Source organism: Lactuca sativa, chromosome 2 (genome assembly GCF_002870075.4).
Source record: "Lactuca sativa cultivar Salinas chromosome 2, Lsat_Salinas_v11, whole genome shotgun sequence".
NCBI classification, from domain to species: domain Eukaryota; kingdom Viridiplantae; phylum Streptophyta; class Magnoliopsida; order Asterales; family Asteraceae; genus Lactuca; species Lactuca sativa.
In genome coordinates this window covers 119761444-119785729 of record NC_056624.2, presented here as the reverse complement: position 1 = coordinate 119785729, position 24286 = coordinate 119761444, and positions in this window count along the sequence as shown.

Here is a 24286-nt window from a genome sequence, read left to right as displayed (position 1 = left end):
TTCCTCAGCCATATGTGTCCGTAAGGCAACCATGGGGGGATGAAGTACACCAATGAACATATCATTCACAAACACATACTGATTGCGAGCCTGTTAGCGTTCCACTAGACTTCCTAGACAAGTCATTGGTCGTCATCCATACTCCGCTAGATGACTGGATCAACGTCGACATCGAGGCCTCTCATCATTTTATTTCACCAAACACCAACTATTTCATCTACCAATGATTTACCCAACATATTTGTAGACATAAAATACATATGCAGTTCAGATCTGGAAAACAAATTTTAAATCTTTCATACAACATAGATCTCAAAGTATAAAACATACATATACAGTTTAGATCTGAAAATTTTAGATATGAAGTGAGAAAGTCTAAATCTGAAGGAAAAAGGCTCGTATCTGGAAGAAAAGTTTAGATCTGTAAGCAAAAGTTTAGATCTGAGAAGAAAGAGGTTCAGATCTTTCATCCAGCAGAGATCCCATGTAAACAGATAATATATATACACATAGCACGTATTCTATATAAAATACTTCATATCTTTGTGTAAGATGAAAGTGACTATACACTCACCTGATAAGGAGTGATTCGAACAACACTTCGCTTCTTAAACTAATCTTCTTTGACGAAACCGAGAAGTTTGCTTGAAAACTGGGCTCCGCGTGGGCAGAGTTTCAAACCGAAAAACTCTTTTCCCGAAGCCTTCAGGCGCTCCGGGGCTTTCTTCTAATTCTAGGGAGGTTTCCTAGGCTTTAGGGTGGATTAGGAGGGCTAGAGAAAGAGTAGAGTGACAAAGAGAAGGTAAATTTGTGAAGAAAAGAGGTTGCCTTGGTCCCCTTTTATATACCGAGAGGCCTCGCTACGGTGGGCTTACTCACGAAGCCGAACCACACGCGTCCGAAGATGGCTGGGTCATGGTGGCTCAATGTGGACCAAGGAAAAAGCCAATTCACAGGGCGTACCTCTTTTATACGCGGTGCGTACTTCGGTAAGCAGGGCGTCTGAAGGTACGTTGGGCGTACCCCTCGCACCAGGTTTGAGATTTCCCACTCCGACTTCAAAAATTCGTAACTTTCGCTTACGAGCTTAGTTTTTGACGTTCTTTATATCCACACGTAGGCGGGACCGTACTTTACGACTTTTATTTAGACATCATTAGCTAATTCTCGACCGATTTTAAATTTATATTCTTTAATAGACCGGGACATTAAATTCTGTTAAAATTTCATAACTTCTTCATCTTACGTCCGTTTTCATCTGTCTTTTTATCGTTGCACTACTATTAACGAGATCTTCGAATCTCGTTTAGCTTGTGTTGGCCAAAATCGACTGATCTATTATTCGAAGTTCAGGTTGTGCATTGCCGATCCGAAACTTAGAAAAATCATAACTTCGTCATACGAAGTCGGATTTGGGCGTTCTTTTTATGCATGCTCTCGGTTTAAAGAATACTACGACTTTCGTTTAGATCGCTAGGGCTAAAAAGTCCTCTATCGTAAATTCACTATTTACGTCACGCAGTGTCGTGCCGGTTCCTTCGCGAAACTTCGACAGTCCATAACTTCTTCGTTATAACTCGGATTTCGGCGCTCTTTATATGTATGAAATCCTTTTCACGACCACTACATCTTTCTTTATTGATATCGGGTTTATCTAACATTATATTTTTGACACTTATTTTTATCCTTTATTTATTATATTATTATAAACAAGTAACAAGCACACAAAAGCACATAATTCACATAATATTCAAGTAATTCATCTTTATTACTTTAAAATGGGTTACAATGGTTGACCTTAACTATTACATCGTCATTAATGCTTAGCCCATAAACATGGGCGTTGCAATTTTCATCCATCAAGAAAAGAATACTACGGAATTGCAGAAGAAATTCTCAATGGACAACTGCTCCTCGGCAAAGGTCCCCATGGCCTTCGGGTACAAGATCTAAGCTGACCCTACTAGAGAATCAGTTGATCAAAAGATATGTCAAGGAATGATTGGTTCAATGATATATCACTGTAATTAGACAAGATATAGTCTTCTCCACAGGTTTATGTGATAGTTACTAGGCTGATCCTAAAGTATCACACTTGACCACAGTCAAGCGGATATTTAGATATCTCAAAGGAGTAAAGCCTTAGGTCTCTGGTATCCAGCAAGGAATGACTTTAGTCTGCAAGCTTTCACTGATGCAGACTAGATAGAAAAAGCACCTTCGTAGAATGTCAATTTCTAGGTGGAATATTAGTGAGTTGGTCCTCAAGGATACAAAATTGTGTCATGCTTTCCACCGCAGGGGATGAATATGTAGCCACAGCCAGCTGCTGCTCTGAAGTCCTCTAGATGAAAACACAGCTCATGGTTTACAGGTATAGGATGCTACGGGTACCCATTTATTTTGATTCAGAGAATGCAATAGCCATCTCACACAATCCTATTCATCACTCTATGACGGAATACATCAAACTGCAGTATCACTTCCTCAAGGATGATATCCTCAAAGGTAATATTGAACTAATCTTTGTTCCATCTCACATGGAATTAGTCGATGTCTTCACAAAAGCACTTGAATCCACAAAATTAATGGCTTTTAGAAATGTTAGGAATGATGAATCCAGACCCTCAGTTCTTCTTGAAAGGATAACGACCGAAGATCTCATGATCTTTGGGTGTAAATAAATCTGCTTCTTTTGTTTTAAACAATTTTTTTTAAATAGTAAAACTCTTGAAGCGTTTTACTTACCTTATCTATTTCTATAATAACTGATGTAGTACATACATCATAAGTTGCTCCTCGGTATGGTTTGTATACTGAATATCATTTATGATCTATGTTCTCCTTAGGTCTCTTTATTATTTGTATTTGTAACCTTTGTGATCAAGTTGCTCTTCAGTATCTTCTCCCGCAGACTCACTCACCAACCCAAAGTCATCTCTCATAAGACCTATCAAAATTCATTGTGTGCTATTTAATGAATCTGAAACATCTATCTTTCAAAAGGAAAATGTTTTATTCCCCTTCATTTAATTTGTCACACATAAAAACGGTTTCTCTTTAAAAGACTTTTGTTAACCAGATCTATTTTTGGTTAAAAGGATAAACAACTTGATTTTCCTTCAAATAAATCTTTTTCGAAAATATTTTTACACAACCAATCCCATCAAGTAACCCTTAGGGTCACATCTGTTCAACTCCCCCATTTTATTCAACTGATGGAACTGTTTTCACCCCACGATGGTCCGACGCATCATCACGCGCCTGCAACTGCATTAAATACTCCCTCTTTTCACGGAAACACTTTTGATTTAAATTAAATATGTAAAAGATGAAAAAATCAAAGGTTTCTACCGGCTGTAAAAGATAAAAACCCTTTTTTCTGATGAGAATTGTTACCAAGATTTGAGAAAGCAAAGTTTGATTTGAGTAATTGAAGATTTAGAACACGAAGAGTAAATATTAATTAGATCTCATATTGATAAAGACTGATTACAACATAAGCAGAAAAGAGACATTTGTTACGAAAAAGTCTCTCTCTACTTCTAACCTCAGTCCCTATTTATAGGGAACATGAGTGTACAAAAAATATACTAAGTCTAGACATTTAACTTCGCATAAAGATGACTTAGTAAAATAACATAAAATGCGAAACTATACAAAACACCATATTCGACTTTTACAATTTTACATCTACAATCTCCCCCTTTGTAAACAGTCGAAGCTATTCATCCCATAAGCTTTTGAACAGCTGAGTGGATTGTCTTTCGCACTTCTCCATACCAGAAGATCACCTTCTTGAGTTCTTTCTTGTCTCCTTCATTGTTCTTCTTGCAATTGTTCATGCGAACAATAAAGTGCGTATATTGCAAAGAATTATATCTTTCAATCTCTGAGACTTTAAACAAGAACTTCTTAGGTTTCCCTTTTGTATCTCTTCCAGAAAACACCATGCCAAAAGGTTTCAGGCATATTTCCCCAACAACATATTTCGATAATGTTGATTGAGATAAAGTTTCTTCCCAAGGAATGTTCACTTCTCTTCCCAACACATCTGTAAGAGCCAAACAATCGAAGTAGTTGTCGATGTATGTCTTCACATGTGCGAAGCCTATCTTGAACACTTCAGTCTCAGAGCCTTTGAGCTTATTTTCTTCCATATGCTTCAAAATCAGAGCCACTTGAATTAAATCATTGCAGTTCATCAGAGGAAAATCTGCTACAGTGAAGTCATACTGCTAGTCGTCTGCTCTGATAACGAAATAACGAAAATTTTGAAGCATATCTTCAAACAATATGTCTTTCTTGATTGTCAGCACCTTTTTGATCTTCATTAAAGACCAAACTTCATCTGGATTCTTCCCCAACACAGCATGAAATCTGATTTTCATGTGAGTATAATCATCAGGATTATCAAACTTCTCACTAATCTTGTACTGAGCGGTGATGAATAGCATTTCATTGATTGGAAAATCCAACTGACAATTATCTGAATTCGCAATATCATAACTTCTCTTTGAATTCTTCTCGAATTCGTACATTTCCCTTCCCACAACTTTTGACTCTATAGTTTCGTAAGAGTAAAGCTTCGTAGGATCTCCTTTGTTCATCGTGGGAGGATCACTTGCCCTCTGCCTCATGATGCTTTGTATCGTCCTCTCCAACTCTGCTTCAGCCTCAGCTTTCTTTTCCTCCTTTGAATTTTCATACAATATCCCTTTTACTTTTCCCACCATATCTGTTTGAGGTTTTGTATTTGAACCTCCTTCTTCTTCTCTAATAACGATTCCTTTGGCAAATGTTTTTGTGGTTATTATGGTTGAGGAAATTGGCTTCGTAAGTATAGGAAGAGTAGTTCTAAGCTGAGTAGATATAACTTTTCCATCTGTCTTCCCATCCTCTTCTTTACTTAAACTTTTCTCTCCCCCTTACACCCCTGTGAAAGTAGGTGCGGCACCCTTATGTAGTAAAGAAGTAAAATTAGCAAGTGGAGCACGAGCTTTCTGAATTGCTTGTTCTAAAGTATTAATCTTTAGAGACAAGAACTCATGAGTGAGAATTTGTGAAGGTGAAGATTGCGAAACCATCATTTTAAGCTCAGTCACCAACTTGGTTAGCTGATTAAACTTCTCCTTTGTTTCTTCGTTATGGGCTTCAAGAATAGGAACATCAACAAACTTTTGTACTCTTGAAGAAACCTCCGCAATCTGCTTTTGAACTTCAGCATTTTGAGTATGAATATCCTGAAGCTCCTTCGCAATCTGCTTTTGAACAAAGGTGATCGTTTCAAGGCAACAATAAGCATCTTCAATCCTTCAGGATAAGAAGATACATTTGGATCAACTTGATAATTTGTGCTTTGGATTTTCATCAGGGATTGAGAAAGAACTTCATCAAGAGAGATAATCTTGAGTACACAGCCTGTCAAGTTTCCCGTTATAGAATCTGAACCGTTTAAAACCCTTCGCATGGAGTCAAGGCTCTTTCACTTTTGGGATATAAAGTGAAGTCATATGCCAGATTTGCGAAACCATCAGTCTGAGTTGGTTGTACTCAGAACCTCAAGGATTTCGTGTGTGCATTGTGTCAACAGAATAAGATGAGAAACAAAAATTTTGGAATTTTGTGATTTCAAAAATTGAATTTGACATGAATGCAGTTAAACCCCAGGCAAAGGTTGCTTCGTTAATCATCAAGAGAGATAATCAACAACTTGTGTAGTTTCTCGTGAATTACAATCGAATACTTGTAGAGAAGTATCGAAGGGCTTCTTTTGAAAGACATGTTGGATTGGTTTTAAATTTCATTACATATCAGCCTTAACATTAGGTGAGAAATTGTAAATGAAATTACTTGTTTGACCAGTGTAGTCAGTGACAAGTTGGCTTGTAAAAATATTTATCATGACTAGGATTTGCGAATGAAACTTACACAGAAATCATATTCAAAAAAAAATTGTTCTGGATCTTGTTGGGTAACAAACATTGTTGGTTGTGAATATTTGATCAAGACCACACATGCGAATTGAATATGATTTCAAGTTTCGAAATTTTTGATACAGAAACAAAGGTTTCGTAAAAATATGGAACAAAGTTCCCCGTTAATTCCTTAAGATTTATGATTGTTGGGTTTCACTTCCATCACGGACTCATGATGTTAGATCATAAACACAGACTAGTGATTTGTCTAGGTTTTGATTAGTTTGATCAAAGACCTCAAGGACAAATCTCTTCAAAAATTTGGAGTGTAAGAATTGTTTCGTATAAAAAGATTGGATAAGAATCAAAGTATACCTCTGTTATAATGGACAAAACAGAAAACTCTTAACTCATTTGAGAAGAGTAAGGTAGCTCTGTTGACTTATGCGAATATAAGCCTTTTTGGGAAGAAATTTTCATGTGATAATTTCATTAAGGCTTTCTTTTCAAACATAGAGTCTTGTTGAGGCTTTTGGTCTACATACAGCAGGATGCTTCTAGGGACATCATAACTAGTTTTTAAAAGAAAATTAATACCTTCCCGTAGAAACACATACGTATGACTTCTTCGCATTTTAGCCCCATATTAAATTCTCAGCACGCAAAGTTTAAAGAACAAAGAAAACAAAAATATTTTTGTGATTTTTGAATTTTTCAAAATTAAAAACATAACAAAATAAAATCTTTTTGGATTTTTAATTTTTCAAAATTAAGAACATAACAAAATAAAATCTTTTTGGATTTTTGATTTTTCAAAAGTTAAAAAAAAATCAAAATTAGTCGTAAACCTTACCTTAGTTGTTATGATCTCAGATGCGAAAAGATGTGGATGCGAAGCCATGCGAAGCCTCTGAATGAACAGTAACCTCTGAACAAATTTGACTCATAACTGCTGAACCTGACTTTTAGGCATGAGTTTTTGAAATTGAATTCGCATTAATCATCCCCAAACCTGCTAAAATTATAACAAATGATTTTTCATCAAGAGGTTTTGTAAAATATCAGCAAGTTGTTCAGTTGTTTTAACAAAATGAATTTCAATATTCCCATCTTCCACATGATCTTTGATAAAATGATATCGAAGAGCAATGTGTTTTGTCTTTGAATGTTGTACTGGATTATAACAAATGCGAATTGCACTTTGCGAATCACAATACAAAGGAATCTTTTTCATGTTTATTCCATAGTCACGAAGTTGACTCTGAATCCAAATAATTTGCAAAGTGCAAGCAGCAGCAATGTATTCTGCCTCAGTGGTTGATATAGCCACACAAGTTTGTTTCTTTGATTGCCAACTCACCAACTTCTCATCCAATAGCTGACATCCACCACTCGTACTTTTCCTATCCAAAGTACATCCTCCTAGATCAGAATCTGAAAAGGCTTAATTGAAAAACCCCGTTTTTGTAGGATACCAAAGTCCTAAAGAAACTGTTCCCTTAAGATAGCAAAAAATATTTTTCACTGCAGTCAAATGAGGTTCTTTGGGATTAGCTTGATATCTAGCACAATTGCAAACCGAAAACATAATATCAGGTCTACTTGTAGTTAAGTACAATAAAGACCCTATCATGCTTCGATAAAGTGTTAAATCAACAGCAGGAGCATCTAACGAAGGAGTTAGTCTTGTTCCTACTGCCATTGGTACTTTGAGTTTCGTGCTATTAGACATTCCAAACTTTTCAAGCAAGTTCTTCGTATATTTTTCTTGATTGATTAAGATTCCATCCCTGTTTTGTCTTATCTTTAAGCCGAGAAAATTATTAATTTTTCCCATCATGCTCATTTCAAATTGACTTTTCATTAGATTTTCAAATTCAATTGACAATGTTGGATTAGTTGAGCCAAAGATAATATCATCAACATAAATTTGAACAAGCATTAGATGACACCCAACTTTCTTGCGAAATAATGTGGGGTCAACTGATCCTTGTTTAAATTTAGATTGTTTCAAGAAATTTGTAAGTGTTGCGTACCAGGCTCTTGGTGCTTGTTTTAATCCGTATACAGCCTTATCTAGGATGTAAACATGATTAGGATGTTCATTGCTTATAAATCCTGGTGGTTGTTCAACATACACTGTTTCTTCTAGTTCTCCATTTAAGAATGCACATTTAACATCCATTTGATAAACATCAAAGTCTTTGTGAGCTGCATAGGCTAAAAATATGAGAACTGCTTCAAGTCTTGCAACAGGTGCAAATGTTTCTTCATAGTCTATCCCTTCTTGTCGCGAATAACCTTTAACCACTAATCTAGCTTTATTTCGAATAATATTGCCATCTTTGTCGGTTTTGTTTTTAAAAATCCATTTTAATCCGAGAATTGAAACATCAGAAGGTTTAGATACTAATCTCCAAACCTTGTTTCATTCAAATTCAGCGAGGTCAGATTTCATAGCAACAACCCAATCTGAGTGTTCCATAGCATCCTTTACTGTTTTGGCTCTATTTTCAAAATAAAAACATTAAACATACATAGTTCTTGGTTCGCATTAGGTACCTCATTTTTCGCACGAATTTGAGCTCTAGTCAACACACCATCTTGTGGATTACCAATTACATGTTCTTTTGGATGATTTCTTGTCCATTTCTCAAGTGGTGGAAAGTTAGGATCAAATTCTAATGGTGCATCTTCATACATATCTTCATTTTCAGATCCTGCAACAGAAAAATTATCATTTAGTTCATGAAACTCATCATTTTCATCAAGATTAATTTTCTCTGTTTCATCATGCTCCCCCTCAACATGATCTTCATCTTGATCTTCCTGTTGATTCTGCGAATGCTCCCCCTCAACTTGATGATTCATAATTTCATTCTCCCCCTCGAAAGTTGGGTTACTATCTTCATGAATACTCGTATGTTCCTCCTCCATACGAATTTCAGTCGTACTTTCACAAGTTATCGATGTTGTATTTATTGTTGAATCATCAGTATGTTTTGAGGATTCTGATGTTTGATTATCAGGAGCATTATTTTCTGCGTCAATTGCCCTGTCAGGAATTCCGAAAATTAAGTCATAATCAAAATCATTGATTTCAGAATTATCAATTTGAGTATTTGAATCCACAAGTATTGATTTATTTTCAAATTTACTATCCATTTGTTTAAGATAGTAATCATCAAACGTTAAATTGAAAGTTTCTTCAACTTTTCTAGTTCCTTTATTAAGCACTCTGTATGCAACTGAATTCTGTGAATATCCTAAGAATATGCCTTCATCAGCTTTAGCTTGGAACTTGGACAAATTATCTTTGAGATTCATGATAAAGCACCTGCAACCAAAAACATGAAAGAATTTTACATTAGGTTTCCGATTATTGATTATTTCATATGGAGTAACATTGAATCTTCGATGAATGAACGATCGATTCTGAGTAAAACATGCAGTGGACACTGCTTCTGCCCAAAGATATTGAGGTAGATTCGCATATGTTAACATGGTCCTGGCTGCTTCGCATAGAGATCGATTTCTTCTTTCAACAACACCATTTTGTTGTGGAGTATATGGTGATGAGAAATTATGCGAAATGCCTTTGCTTGTGAGAAAAATATCAAGAGTTTGATTTTTAAACTCAGAACCATTATCACTTTTAATTTTTTGTACATTCTTCTTCAGACTAAGTTCAATCTTTTTGATAAAATCAATCATCGTCTGAGCAACTTCAGATTTCAACCTGAGAAAAAACACCCATGTGAATCGAGAGAAATCATCTACAACAACTAAAATATACCGCTTTTTATTGATTGTAGCAATAGTCGACGGTCCACATAAGTCAATGTGAAGAAGTTCCAATGGTTCTACGATTTTTGAATCTATCACAATCGGATGACCTTTTCGATGTTGTTTTCCTTGTTCGAAAGCTGCACACAAAGAATCATTGTCAAATTTTAGTACTGGTAACCCTCGAACTAAATCATCATTGACAAGTTTATTAATATTTCGAAAGTTCAAGTGTGACAATCTTCTATGCCAAAGCCAGCTGAGATCATTAGATGCTTTTGATAGTAAACACACAGCAGGTTTTCCCACAATTGGTTTGATGTCCAGTGTAAACATATCACCATATCTTTTGGATTTGAGAAGTATTTCATTTGACTTTGCATTTGAAATGATACTTCCTTCTTCATTAAATACAACATGATTTCCAGTACCAACAACAAGTTGTGACACGCTTATCAAATTATGTTGAAGTCCTTCAACATAAGCAACCCTGTTCACAGTAAATTTTCCATTTGTGACTTTCCCATAGCCTTTCACTTGACACTTGTGATTATTCCCAAATTTGACTACTCCAGCATTTTCCAAACTTCTATAATCTCGCAAGTTTTCCTTTCTTCCAGTCATATGACGAGAGCAACCACTATCAATATACCATTTAGAATCATATTGCTCGTCACACATCACCTGCATTTATTGAAAGAATTTAGGAACCCAAGACTTGTTGGGTCCATCATTAGTAGAATGAAACAAATTCTTGGAATTTAAAAACCATGTTTTCACTTTGTTTGTGACAGAATCCATTATATCAACATTATCAAATCTAGATATTGAGATATATTCATTCAATAGTTTTGGATTTCCATTGATTGTAATCTTATCCTTCACAACATTCACATTTTTTATAACTGGTTTCCATTTTTGAACTGGAACTTGCGAATGATGAGATGATTAACTAGTAGTGGAAGAGTTATTTGCGAACTTGTCAAATGCATTCTTGATTTGTTGCTCTGAAAACTTCTCACTTTGATATTTTCTTCCTTTCCTTTCAAACCATCGATTGATTGTACTTACATCAGATTTTCCTTTTGTATATGAAACTTTGGTCTGTTTTGAAACTGAAGGATTTGGAAAATTTGGTAGTTTTGGTGAAAATTTTATTTTTGCTTGAGTTGAATCTGTCAAACTTGATGAAGTTTTCGTGAATTTACCAACATTTTGAAACTTTTGATTATTTGCAAATTTTTGTGAATTCTCAAATTTTCGATTGTTGTCATATTTGCGAACATATGGACTTTTATCAACAAATTTTGTTTGTTTATTATTGCTCTGAAATTTAGATGATTTTGTTTTTGAAATTTGTTCTTTTTCATCTCTTGGTTTGTCATTTGACACAACTTGCCAGAAAACTGCCTTTCTTGCTTTTCTTTTTGAAACATTATTTTCTATTGAATAATTTCCAACCATCAATTTGAATTCATGAGAATTTAATTTCACTTCAGCCTTTGATTTTTCAACTTTTTCAAAAATTTTGTTTGGTTTTTCACCTTTAACCATCCATTTTTGTAATGATTTTTGTTTTTGAAACACATAAGAATTTTGAGTTAAATTGTTTTCTTCTGTGTTTTGATTTGCGAAAAAACCTTCTGTGGTTGACTTTAGATTATCTTGTTCAATCATCTTGTTGAATTTAGGATGAACTTTCTCAGCATTTCCAGTAGTGACAAAAACTTGATTTGGAAAAATGGTTTTATCAGTACACACAAAATTTGGATATACCACTGTGTTGGTTTCCAAATAATGTGCGCCTTTGTCATTTAAAATTTTATCAAATTCTTTTGTATTTTCAAACACTTGATCAATCACAACTCGTTGAGGTGTTTCATTTGAATCTTTCTTTTCTTCTCTGTTTTCTTCATTATCATCAGATTTCCAGCTTTCAACTTCCACATTATCAAACTTACAATGTTGTGAAGTTAAAGGTTTATCAATTTCATCCTCTACTATCGAATCAACAATAATTTCTTTACCTTTAATCTTAGATGTGATATTAACTATTGACAATTGAGAATAATCTACCTCTTCTTCCTCTTCTATCTCACTGATTTCACTCATATTATCTGAATTTTCATCAATATCAGCATAATTGAATTGTGAGGCAAGAGTTGAATTTTCTGTTTTCTTTAAGATTTTCACTTGTTCACTCTTTGTCAAACTTTCATTGACAATGTTAACTAACTCATCAGCATTCAGAAATTCATCAATTTTGACAATACCATATGTATATCTATCATCAGGTATTTTGTCAAATTGAGCAATTGTACTTTCACAATCATAAGAAACAACATCAAGTTTTTCACGTTCATATTCAAGAAAAGGTAACAGTTTCCTATGTTGTTCTTTGCTAATGTCAGAAGAATGATGTAAAGCAGTTAATTTTGCATATAGCCGTTTGGCAGAATTACAATATATGTTCCTTTGTGCTAGCAACAACCTAACATCATTTGTAAGATTATTCCTATCACAATCTATATTTTTGATCTGCATTTCAAGTTTTTCTACTCTGCTCCTCTTTATTTCTAATTCTCTCCGTGTCTCACCTAGTTGCATACTTAATTTTTGAGCTTCAGTACTAGCAGACACAATAACAAAATCAAAATAAGCCACAGTTTCATCAAATGAAACAATTTCAGCATCATAAGCAGATAAAGGAATATTAAAAGATTCAAGTATTGCACGTACCTTGGTTGTCATGGGTGATTTGTCCGTGGATTTGGATACGAAGCACCTTCTTGAAATTTCCTCTTCGCAATCTTCAAAACTTGCGAACATTGCTCCATGTGTGGGATGCCTCATTTCCTCATTATCAGATCCTGAAGACCAGATCTGATACGTACCACTTTCTTCATTGTCAGTTTCACCTTTCGCAACGAAAGACACTCCTTTGGTCTTAGCACGTATCTCTTCAATCTTTTCAGAGTAGTATGCTTCATCTTTAACTTTTTCCTTCTTCTCTTCTTTCTTTCGCAACATGCAATCAGCTGCAAAATGATTCGCACCGTTGCAGTAGTGACAGTAAATTCTTGAATCACCTTTCAGCTTCTTCTGTTCTTTCGCATCTTTTTGTTTCTCATCAGCTTTCTCCAATTTCTTCCTCTCCTCCCCTCCAATTCTTGTGACTGCATTCTTCACATCACTAGCCTTTCCTTTTGGATTAAAAGGCTTTTTGAAAAACTTCTTAACTCTGTTGTTTGAATAGAATGCCACAGCTTCATCATCAGAGTTTATCAAAAATCCTTCTTCATCTGAACCATCTTTTTCATTAACATCAGTTTCTGATACCTTTGAAACAAGAGCCAAAGGACCTCCAATACTTTGTTTTGATTCTTCATACATTTCTGAAACCTCACATTCATGTGTTTTTAGTTGATTGTAGAGATCATTCAATTTAGTTGTATCAAAACTCTGTTGATTCTTAATCATCATGCTCACACTTCGCCATTCCTTGCAAAGACCCATAATGAAAGTTAAATTGAACACCATGAGAGACCTAGTGATTCCATACCTATTGCAGCGAAACATAAGCTCATTCAGACGATCATAGTAATTTTCAAGAGTTTCTGCATCCTTTTGTTTGAATTCCTTCAGTTCAACTAGACATTGCTTCACAGAATTGATCTTCATCTTTTCGCTACCTTGATACTTCTCTTTTAGAGTTTTCCAGATCTCCTTGGCTGTTTTACAACTACGGATGTAATTGTAAACCACAGGAGATAGAGCACCTCTTAGTTCCCTCATGCACCTCTTTTCATTATTCTTCAACCGTTTTTCTTGATCAGCAACTTCAGTAGAAGTAGTAGATGGACCAATTGGTTGAACATTAACAGGAGCTTGCACTATTCTATCGATACAATTCCAAAGTTCTTCATCAATTCCATTTAAGTAATCTTCCATTCTATCAGCCCACTGATCATAGTATTCTGGAATTAACATCGAAATTTTGGTTGAAGAACCAAGCAAGTGAGAGAAGGAAGTCATTGTATTCATGTTGAAGTTCGCCATTGATGAACACATAAATTTTCAGAAAGCTTGAAAACTTGATGAAATAGAGATTTTGATCAATTGAATTGATCACAAATCACTAATCGATTACTCGACTTAACAATTTAAAGACAGAATCAATTCAAATATGAAGATCAAATGTGATTTTCAAAACCAAAATGCGCGGAAAATTTTGAGTAAAGTTGCAACTCAGAAAGCAAATGATTCTAACACGAAAATCAGATCGAAGCAGTTTGAATCCTGCTCTGATACCAATTGATGAGAATTGTTACCGAGATTTGAGAAAGCAAAGTTTGATTTGAGTAATTGAAGACTTAGAACACGAAGAGTAAATATTAATTAGATCTCATATTGATAAAGACTGATTACAACATAAGCAGAAAAGAGATATTTGTTACGAAAAAGTCTCTCTCTACTTCTAACCTCACTCCCTATTTATAGGGAACATGAGTGTACAAAAAATATACTAAGTCTAGACATTTAACTTCGCATAAAGATGACTTAGTAAAATAACATAAAATGCGAAACTATACAAAACACTATATTCGACTTTTACAATTTTACATCTACATTTTCATCCCTAAGAAAGCTTACGCTTTCTGAACTCTCAAGGCAATCTTCTTCTTCTTCTTCTTCTTCTTATTCTTATTCTTCTTGCAAAAACCCATTCCAACAAGTTCATCAAATCGCTTTTAGTTAACAATCGTGAAATCTGATGCTTCAAAGAAACAATCCAAGCCTTCCGGATCTGCGAAACCCACTGGTTCAGGTTCAACCATTAAGAACATCACTCCTTACATTACTACAAGCAATTACAGCGGAATCTTCGATGATCATGACAGCTACAACTACTCCATCAAGCTCATGATCAAATACCATCCATCGCATCCACTATTTAGTGCTTTTGACTCATTTACAAAAGCAATTCCCCAGGCGATCTTGTTCAAATGTGCCTTCTATACATTCAGACCTTTTGGACAAACGACATGAAGTTCATCTTTGATTGATTGATGATTCTTTGGTTGTTCTAACCAATGAAATTTTTTTGGAAGCCATCAACCTTCGAGTTTCATCACCCATTGAGTTCTACACTCCTAGAAACAACGACATCTTTGATGCTCTGTACTAAATGGGGTACCAATCCAAACTGAAGGGGTAGCTGAATTCAAGAAGGGAAAATTACTAGGTGTTTGGAAATACGTTGTTGCCACTACGTTATCCGATGTTTGTCTGGAAGAACTGTTGGAATGGATAACATGGGTAAGCCTCTCCTCGACATCGTGTGGAGAATCTTCACTGGAAACGCTGTGAACTAAGGAAACATCCTTTCTGATGATTTCCTTCAGTATGTCAGCAAGGGGACCCCAAAGGAAGGAGTGATGCAGCTCACCTCTACAAGGTAATGATCATTGTGCCTGATTGATCTTCATAAGGATGCAATACTCAGCCTCAGCAATGACACCAACCTCTTCTCCTGCAGAGATCTAAAAAGGTACAATTCTTCCAAATACCACTCTCTCTTCGGTTCCATTAGACATCTTCCAATGTACATTCTAGAGTCGATTAGACATAGTAACCTGTTGGATCTATATGCCCAAGAAGCAATATGGAGTGATATTACTAATAATATATGATCCTATAGGGTCACACCTTTATCAAGTTGGCACATTTTGTATATTTATTATTAGTATGATTATTAATAAATAATATCAATTCTTGTATTTTAATTAGGGAATAATTATTGTTTTGTGAAAATAATAATTATAAGAGAGTATTACTAGTTATTATTTCATATGGTATGAATTAATAAGTCATGCACAACATTTTGGACTAGTTGGATTCTTTTTTCTTTTACCTAAATACAAGTTTACATTTATAAACTTGGAGTTTATAAAAAATACAGAATCTTAATTTTTTAAAAAGGCATAATGATGATGTAGGAGTTTGCTTTTTCAACCTTCCACCTTTTGTCTCCCATGCTTCTAAAGGCTACCATTACTTTAGATTATTTTAATGGTTAGAACTTACTTTTCATGGGCTATATAAGTGATGCATGAGGCTTGCATTTTTGCAAGAGTGAAGCTCTTCTTCTTCCTTTCTTTCTCTCTAAAACCATGGGTTTTCTATTCCTCTCCCTCTCTCTCTCTTTTGAAGTTAGTTTGGAGGTTTAGAAGACCTATTGAGTTGTTCCCTTTAGTGCTTAATTGAGTTAAGCGCTCAAAGGCTTTAGACACTCAAGAATACAAGAAGGAACTAGCATTCCAAGTATCTTACTCTTAAGTGTGGATACTTGTAGAGAAGATCATACACTTTGAGCTTTTGTTATCTTCATCAACACCCCAAAACCAAGTGGGTTCAAAGGCTTCAAAGGTTATCTCTAAAACATCCTATGGTTGGTTTTATTTCATTCTACCCTCTATAAATGGATCCATAATAGTTCGGTTTTGTTATGAACTAAAAATAAACTTGTTATTTTAAAGTCTTCGATTGCCGGTGTTTGTGAAAAACAAACTTTTATTTCGTATCAAAACCCAACAATGGTATCAGAGCCATCTTTTATGTTAGAATATTTTTTTATGTTTGATAATCTTTGGTTTTTGGAAAACAAACATGGATTTCTTTTGGTTAAGAAAAATCCATATTTGTCTTCTTTGGCAACTTCTTGGTTAAAATTGTTTATTTTTATATATAACCTTTTTTTTCATGCATTTTGGTTATATAAAAGTTGCCTTAGAAAAAAACAAAGAGTTGCTTGTTATAATATTTGATATGTTATGTATAGACAAGCCATTTGGACATTTGTGTTGTGTATGGTTGATATTTATTTATTCATAAGATGTAATAGATAAATAGGTATTTTTCATTTGTTGATTTGATGTAACAAATTAGTTAGACTAGTTGTATTTAATTTAAATATAACAAGATGAAGAAATTACCACCTTGAAGACCTTTTGAAGTGTCCATTAAGTCCTTTAGGAAAGACCAAATAATTCTTCTGATGGCTCAGAAAAATTATTACTAGAGATGACTTGGTTTATACACATTATAATGCATGCTTGTCATGTTTATTTTATGTTAAATGCATGTTATGTTTTATGTATGAAAATGGTTTTTACATGTCAAATAACATTTTTTTTCCATAAGATAATATAACTTGGAGTTTGAGTAAAAAATATTTAAAAGATAACATAAGATGTTTATAAATGAATTTTTATAAAAATATTTTACCGGTTACCTGTTTACCAGTTAAAACTAAATTTTTGTTGAAAATAATTTTATTGTAAAACTTATAAATACCCAACTTTAAAATATTTGAAATGGTTTAAAAGATGTTTAAACTTTATATAAACTCCATGTCTTTATAGTAAATAAGGAGTTTTTATTAAAAAGACTAAAATCGGTTTTTAGCGTTATAACGGTAAATAATAAAACTAGTGATTATTTTTTTCATCGAAACTTAATATATGATATTGGTGTTTTAAACATAACGCAACATGTTGATATTATGTTTTTATGCATGCTAAATGAGATTTAAAACATAAGTATCATCACCCAAGTTTTGGTTTATCAAAATATGACTTTTATCATAAGATACCTGAAATGGAGTTTATAAAATATAATGAGTTCATTCTATAAATTCATGAAGTCATAAGTTTTTGATTACTAAAAGGAGATTTAAAATAGTGATTTTATAACTCATCCAAAACTCCATGTCTTAAGCATACAATAAAGTTTTATTAAGGCTGTTACCGGTTCATAAAACTGATGTACGACTAAACTTTAAAATACCATATTTTAGTTTATAATTGATCGCGGTTAATGGCAAATAGAATGAAATTTTATTTGGCACCTAAAGAACCTCATAACAAGTGATATGGATTTTACAAAATGGTACATGAATTGTTGGATGCATGCAACATTCATGAGACCATGTTTTTATAAACTATAATTGTAAAACATATATAAATCCTTATTTACAAAACTTCAAATCTATGCAATCCATTTAAAATTCACTTGGGAATTGTGTGAAGTTCATATGGATTTTTGGGTCACCTTATTCATTTGAGTTGTCAAAAATAGTCAAGGTGTTTTTGTATTTGCTTATGGCATAAAGGTCACCTAACCATTTGTGAAATAGAACTCACAAGTTTTTTAAATGGATGATTTGATAAATTTCTTATGTGATAAGGGTTGACTAAGCATAAGAGTTTTGAGGCATAGATGGGATAAACATGTCAAGCTAAACAATAGTTGTTTAGGACCCCATAATATAGGAGTTACATATCATATGCAATTGGTAATCGCTATCTACCGAGTTCGATTAAGTTTATGGGATAAAGGTCGCCTAACCATTTACTTGTTTCGTTACTTGGATCCTAGACTTTAATAAATTAATGTTTTAAGAAACAATATAACGTATTAATTTTTAAAGACTAAATATTGAAAATACTAAATGAAACTTTGTCAAATTCTATTGATAATTATTAATAATTTTACGCCCTGCAAAACCTCTCTCTTATTGAGTTTTAAGAGACAATAACATTTGATGGTTATAATTTATATAACTCGTATAATATCTTGAGGTTCTGCCTTTATGACAAATAGAAATTATATATACTGAAAGATCCCATACCTGAGTAACCTCTGCAACCAGTTAGTCTGATCATGATACTTTGATGGAAGTATTATTGTGATGATGTTGATGTGTCTCACATCGTACTGGGGTGATTAACCATGACTTGCTGATAGTCTTGGATGGTTATGAAACATATCAGATGTCTCATCAAGTAAAGTAGATATTTAATAAGAACACTAGAAATATCTTCAAGTCTGTTCAAGCATTGAATAAAAGGAAGTCTAAGAGATTGTGCACTCATATAGACTTATAGTTCAGTTAAGGGAAATACAACATAAACTCATAAATCAAGAAAGGACCAAATGATTAGTGTTGTTTCTATTGTGGAAGAAATTGGACACTATAGGAGGAATTGCTCCTCTCATCTCATCAAGTTGAAGAAGTCTGACTTGGACAAGACTTCAGATGTCTATATGATAGAACTATTAATTTTTCCATCATTCACTTGAGTATGTAATACTTCATGTTACACAAATAATTTATATTATGTGTTGATGATTGGAAAAAATAATCAACCGATTACAAACGAATGGTATTTTGTGTTGAAGATATAACAAGTGTTGTTATAGTCTTTTATTTAAACAATAGATGTATTGTAACTATCCTTATAGGGAAATGTAACAGTTGTAATTTATGAATAAATCTAGATTTACTTATCGTTTTGTGGATGTTCGCATTCATGTTCTGAAATGATGTATTCTGTGTTAATGAATATTTTCTCATAATGTTAATTATGATGTAAATCTATAATCTTTCATTAAATTGGATTAGATTTACTTATCTATATGATCAAGAAGATCCAACCAAACAAGTGGATTAGATACTTATATTAGACTAAGGATGAAATGATTTATCCTTATCTAAAAGGAATAGAGTTATAGAGCTTATGTTAAACAATAAGCTTAAACATGATGGTATCTACTAATTGCATTTATGTAGAATATCCTAAATGATTGTGTAGGATGAAGTGTCTACTAATGCCACTAATTGTCATTCCATAAGACAAGTGATTAGAAAGTTCTTTTTCTTAGTGGGAGCTATATGGAACTTTAAGAGCTTAAGAACCATAAACTAAATGCATCATAGTTTGGAACTAGCAAATTTCAGTTGTTGTTGAATCTGCTCAATGGTTGATCAGAAACTAATAAAACACATAGAGATGCATTCATGTATGATTATCAAGTTTGGGCTTGATTAATTTTCCTCGATATAGTTTGACTATAAAGAATAAGTGATTCTCAAAGGAGAAAACATACATGATTGAAAGTCTTTTCATATTTAAGCTAACATTTCAAAGTAAGAATATTCATTCTTATAAGATAATTACATAGTGTGATTTGATAATGAATCTAGATGACTCTTGTGTTTTCTACAAAGCTAGTAGGAGCCCAGTAACATTCCTAATGTTATATTGTCAAGGATCTTAAAGGAGCGTAAGATAAAGGATTCTGAGAGAGTCATCTTGTCAAATACCACATGACATGATTTTTAGCAAAATCCTAGTGAAAATGTTTTTGAACTAGATAATATGATTGTATTATGCATAAAGGCCAAATAAGTCCTATGCTTAGAGCATGTCGAATGATACCAATATAATCCATCAACAAGTCATTGTGTGACTTATAGGAACATTCTAAAGTACTTACGAAAAGTATAGAAATATCCCTAATCTGTGGAGTATTTGAAAGAAAGCCATGTTTAAAGTTGTTACACATGTGCTAAATTTTCAAATAGGTTGAGGTGACACGTAATCACAATCGGGCGTGTCCTCATTATGAATGAAGAGATGGTTACATGGATAGTGGTTTCATATAGATATTAATTACAGTTACACATCATAGTTAGAGTGCCTCGTGGTTTAGAGAACCACGTACAAAGATGCTTAATGTATAGATCATTATAACTATGAGCAATGCCATTATGCAAGTATTGGTATCTAAGTCATATTCAAGCATTTAATTCATTCTCAATAGTTTTTCTTTATATATGAATTATATATATATATATATATATATATATATATATATATATATATATATATATATATATATATATATATATATATATATATATATAAAACTGAAAATGATTGTATTCGCAAAGTTTATACAAATCAAGTTTGTCAAATATACTTAACAAAGTTGCTTCATTAGCTAAAGCATGAAAGTCAAGTTGGTGCTACAGGGCATTGTTGATACAAGTAGATGCATTTGATTGAAATTTAGTATTTGTATATTGGAACAATAAAACAACATATATAGTAATGAACGATATATTGGATATGAGTATTTCATTAAATAATTGTTATGTTCAATATTAGCATGTTTAAATCTTTGAATAACTAGGTTATTCAAAATGTTCATAATCATTCATAGTTGTGGGAGCATCTATGAGGTAAGAGTAATATGAGTAGATTGGTGGATTCTCATGGAGATTAGAATGGCAAAGAGCTGCTACCAACTTCATAGGTACTTGATTAGGAGAATAAGTATTGGACTTGACTCGTATCAAAACCACTTTATGGATCGTAGTCAAGAGTGACGTTTTGATCAAGGTTTTATCTTTTTAATCTTATACCTGAGATACATATTTGGGACTTGAAGTATAGGTATTATTGTGCTTATACATGGTTTAACGTAGTTTCGTAAAAAGCAGTCATAAGGGCCATCGTTGGGTATGACATGAACTGCATTGATAGGTGTATGTAGTCAAGACGATCTTTGTATTCTTAGACCGGAGATACATATTTGGGACTTGAGGTGTAGGAATTTTCGTGATTTGACATGGTTTAACGTTATTTCGTAAAAGGCAGTCATAAGGGCCATCGTTGGGTATGACATGAACTACATTGATGTGCGTATGTAGTCAAGATGGGATTTGTCTCTCTAATTCGTTGAGAGCATGACATCTAAGGCCTTAGTTAAAGTTGAACACTCAATAAGATTGATAGCGATCCATATCTCATGTTCGACATGATTTCTGAGACAAAGGAATAATTGATACCACACCTTTAGTAATAATTGCAGCTTAGAACTCCTAGAATTAGTTGTTGATGATATACCACCCTTCATATGTTGTTAGGGGCAGTAGCTTGTTGCTAGACGTCAGCAACTTTCTATGCCAGTCAATAATGAATCTTGTGCAAGTAGGAGATTGTTGAATATATATTCCCAAGAATCATTATGGAGTGATATTGCTAATAATATATGATCCTATAGGGTCACACCTTTATCAAGTTGGCACATTTTGTATATTTATTATTAATATGATTATTAATAAATAATATCGATTCTTGTATTTTAATTAGGTAATAATTATTGTTTTGGGAATATAATAATTATAAGATTCTTACTTGTTATTATTTCATATGGTATGAATTAATAAGTCATGCACAACATTTTGGACTAGTGGATTCTTTTGTCTTTTACCTAAAGACAAAGTTTATATTTCATAAACTTGGAGTTTATAAAAAATAAAGAATCTTACTTTTTTAAAAGGCATAATGATGGTGTAGGAGGTTGCTTTTTCAACCTTCCACCTTTTGTATCCCATGCTTCCAAAGGCTACCATTAATTTATATTATTTTAATGGTTAGGCGTTACTTTTCATGGGCTATACAAGAGATGCATGAGGCTTGCATTTTAGGAAGTGTGAAGATCGTCTTCTTCCTTTCTTTCTCTCTAAAACCATGGGTTTTCTACTCCTCTCCGTCTCTTTCTTTTGAAGTTAGTTTGGTGGTTTAGAAGACCTCTTGAGTTGTTCCCTTTAGTGCTTAATTGAGTTAAGCACTTAAAGGCTTTAGACACTCAAGAATACAAGAAGGAACTAGCATTCCAAGTGCCTTACTCTTGATGGTGAGTACTTGTAGAGAAGATCATACACTTTGATCTTTTGTTATCTTCATCACCACCCCAAAACCAAGTGGGTTCAAAGGCTTCAAAGGTTATCTCTAAAACAGCCTATGGTTGGCTTTATTTCATTCTAACCTGTACAAATGGATCCATGATGGTTCGGTTTTGTTACGAACTAAAAATAAACTTGTTATTTTTAAAGTCTTCCATTATCGGTTTTTGTGAAAAACAAACTTTTATTTCGTATCAAATCCCAACATAACCTTCAGGTTGTTGATTACATTGTGGCTATGAGTGGTATTGCCTCATATTGCTCTACCCCGCCAAGCCCCCCACAGCTAATTGATGTCCAAGCTCCGCAGCCTAAGCCAAAAAGGGTCAAATCCTTGAGTATAAAGCAAACAACCCTAAACATAATAAAGAAGGGTGCGAGTGCTTCCAAGAAAAGGAAAGCCCCCACTTCAGAATCAATTCCAATTGTACAACCATCTCCCTCCGAGGTGCTTGATCAACACATAAATGTGGTTGATGATATTTTGATTGAGCCTTCGGATTCGTGAGACATTTTTAGAAGAAAGAAGTTGAAACTCACCCTACCTCTGGCCAAAAGCGTAACAAGGCGGATGTTGGAGTCTCTCAAAAGACTCTAGCAACCATTCGAGTCCACACAAACTCACCCTAAGCAACCCTATCTATCCACTATGATACATTAAATGTATCAGTTTCATCTGAACATGGAGACAAAACCTAATCCCGATTCCAAGTGAATCCGGATGTCGATAATTTCCCTAAGGTCTCTAGCGTGTTGCGTCTGCACTTTGTAACCCCCAAGGAATTTAAATCCATTTTATTGAGTGTCACACACTCACTTCAAACACCTATTGCACCACAGGGTCCTTTTTCAAAGACCCCTTCCAAAATAGAATCGAGGTCATACTTAGTTTCAAACCAGGGAAACCGAGGAAGCTCTGGAAATCCTTCGTCTTAGACATTACGACCAAGCGGCATAGGCATGGTAAGCACCATTGTGCAAGGATCCATGAACCCGAGGGACACCTTAGTGTGAAAAGGAATTGATGAATATGCTTCTGATGATACTTAGTCTCGGTATAGACCTACCACAAAATCAGGGATGCAAAAAATTGAATCCTTTAAATGGGCACTTCATGCCTGCAAAGCAAGGTAAGTTATACAACAACAACAAAAGGAGGATTCTCTTCTCCATGTTTCCAAGTATTGGGCCACAACAATTAACAATGCAAAAATTGTGTATGACCTCCTAAAAGCTCAAGAATTGATGTCTAACATGGAACAAACTGCTCATTAGGTTCAAGCCATGGAAATCAATGTAGGTGGATCAAAGCCTCCTCCCTCCGGCACTGAGGTGCATGATTCAAATGAATGAGGAGTTGAGATTGATATAAGTTTTGAACCCCTTTTCGGATTGGATGATGAAAATCATGATGACGTCCAACAACCTCCTGCCTCTGATGATTTCATAATGGTTCTTGAGGATGAGGAATCAAGCGGGTCACATCATTCCACCTCTAAAACCAAGAAAAATAAGAAGAAGTAGTTGACAGTATCAAGGAAAGAATTCCTTCATCCTCAGTCTAAGTTTGATAGAATTTTGTCTGGAATTACATCATCAACAACCGTAGACGCATCTCATAAATCATTGGTTGACCGAGTTCAAGCCTTAGAAACAAGAGAGAAGTTTTATGTTGATAGAATGCTCCTACAGTTGGAAATGGGCATTCGTTAACTTGACAACCGAAGAACAGTTGATCATTGGGAATTCATCTCACATGCCACAAATCTTATAAACAAGGTGAAGGAAATCGAGAACCAACTTCAGAAAAACCTGCTTGATCAAGAAAAAACGTCTCAGCAACTCATCAATGAGACTTATACGGCTTATGAAACGGGCTATTAGTTTGTTCAAGACACCATCAAAGGATTGAGAAGATCTCTTACAACAAAGGAAAGTGTTCACAAAATTCTTTGACTTACCAAGGGAATTTATCAAACTCTTT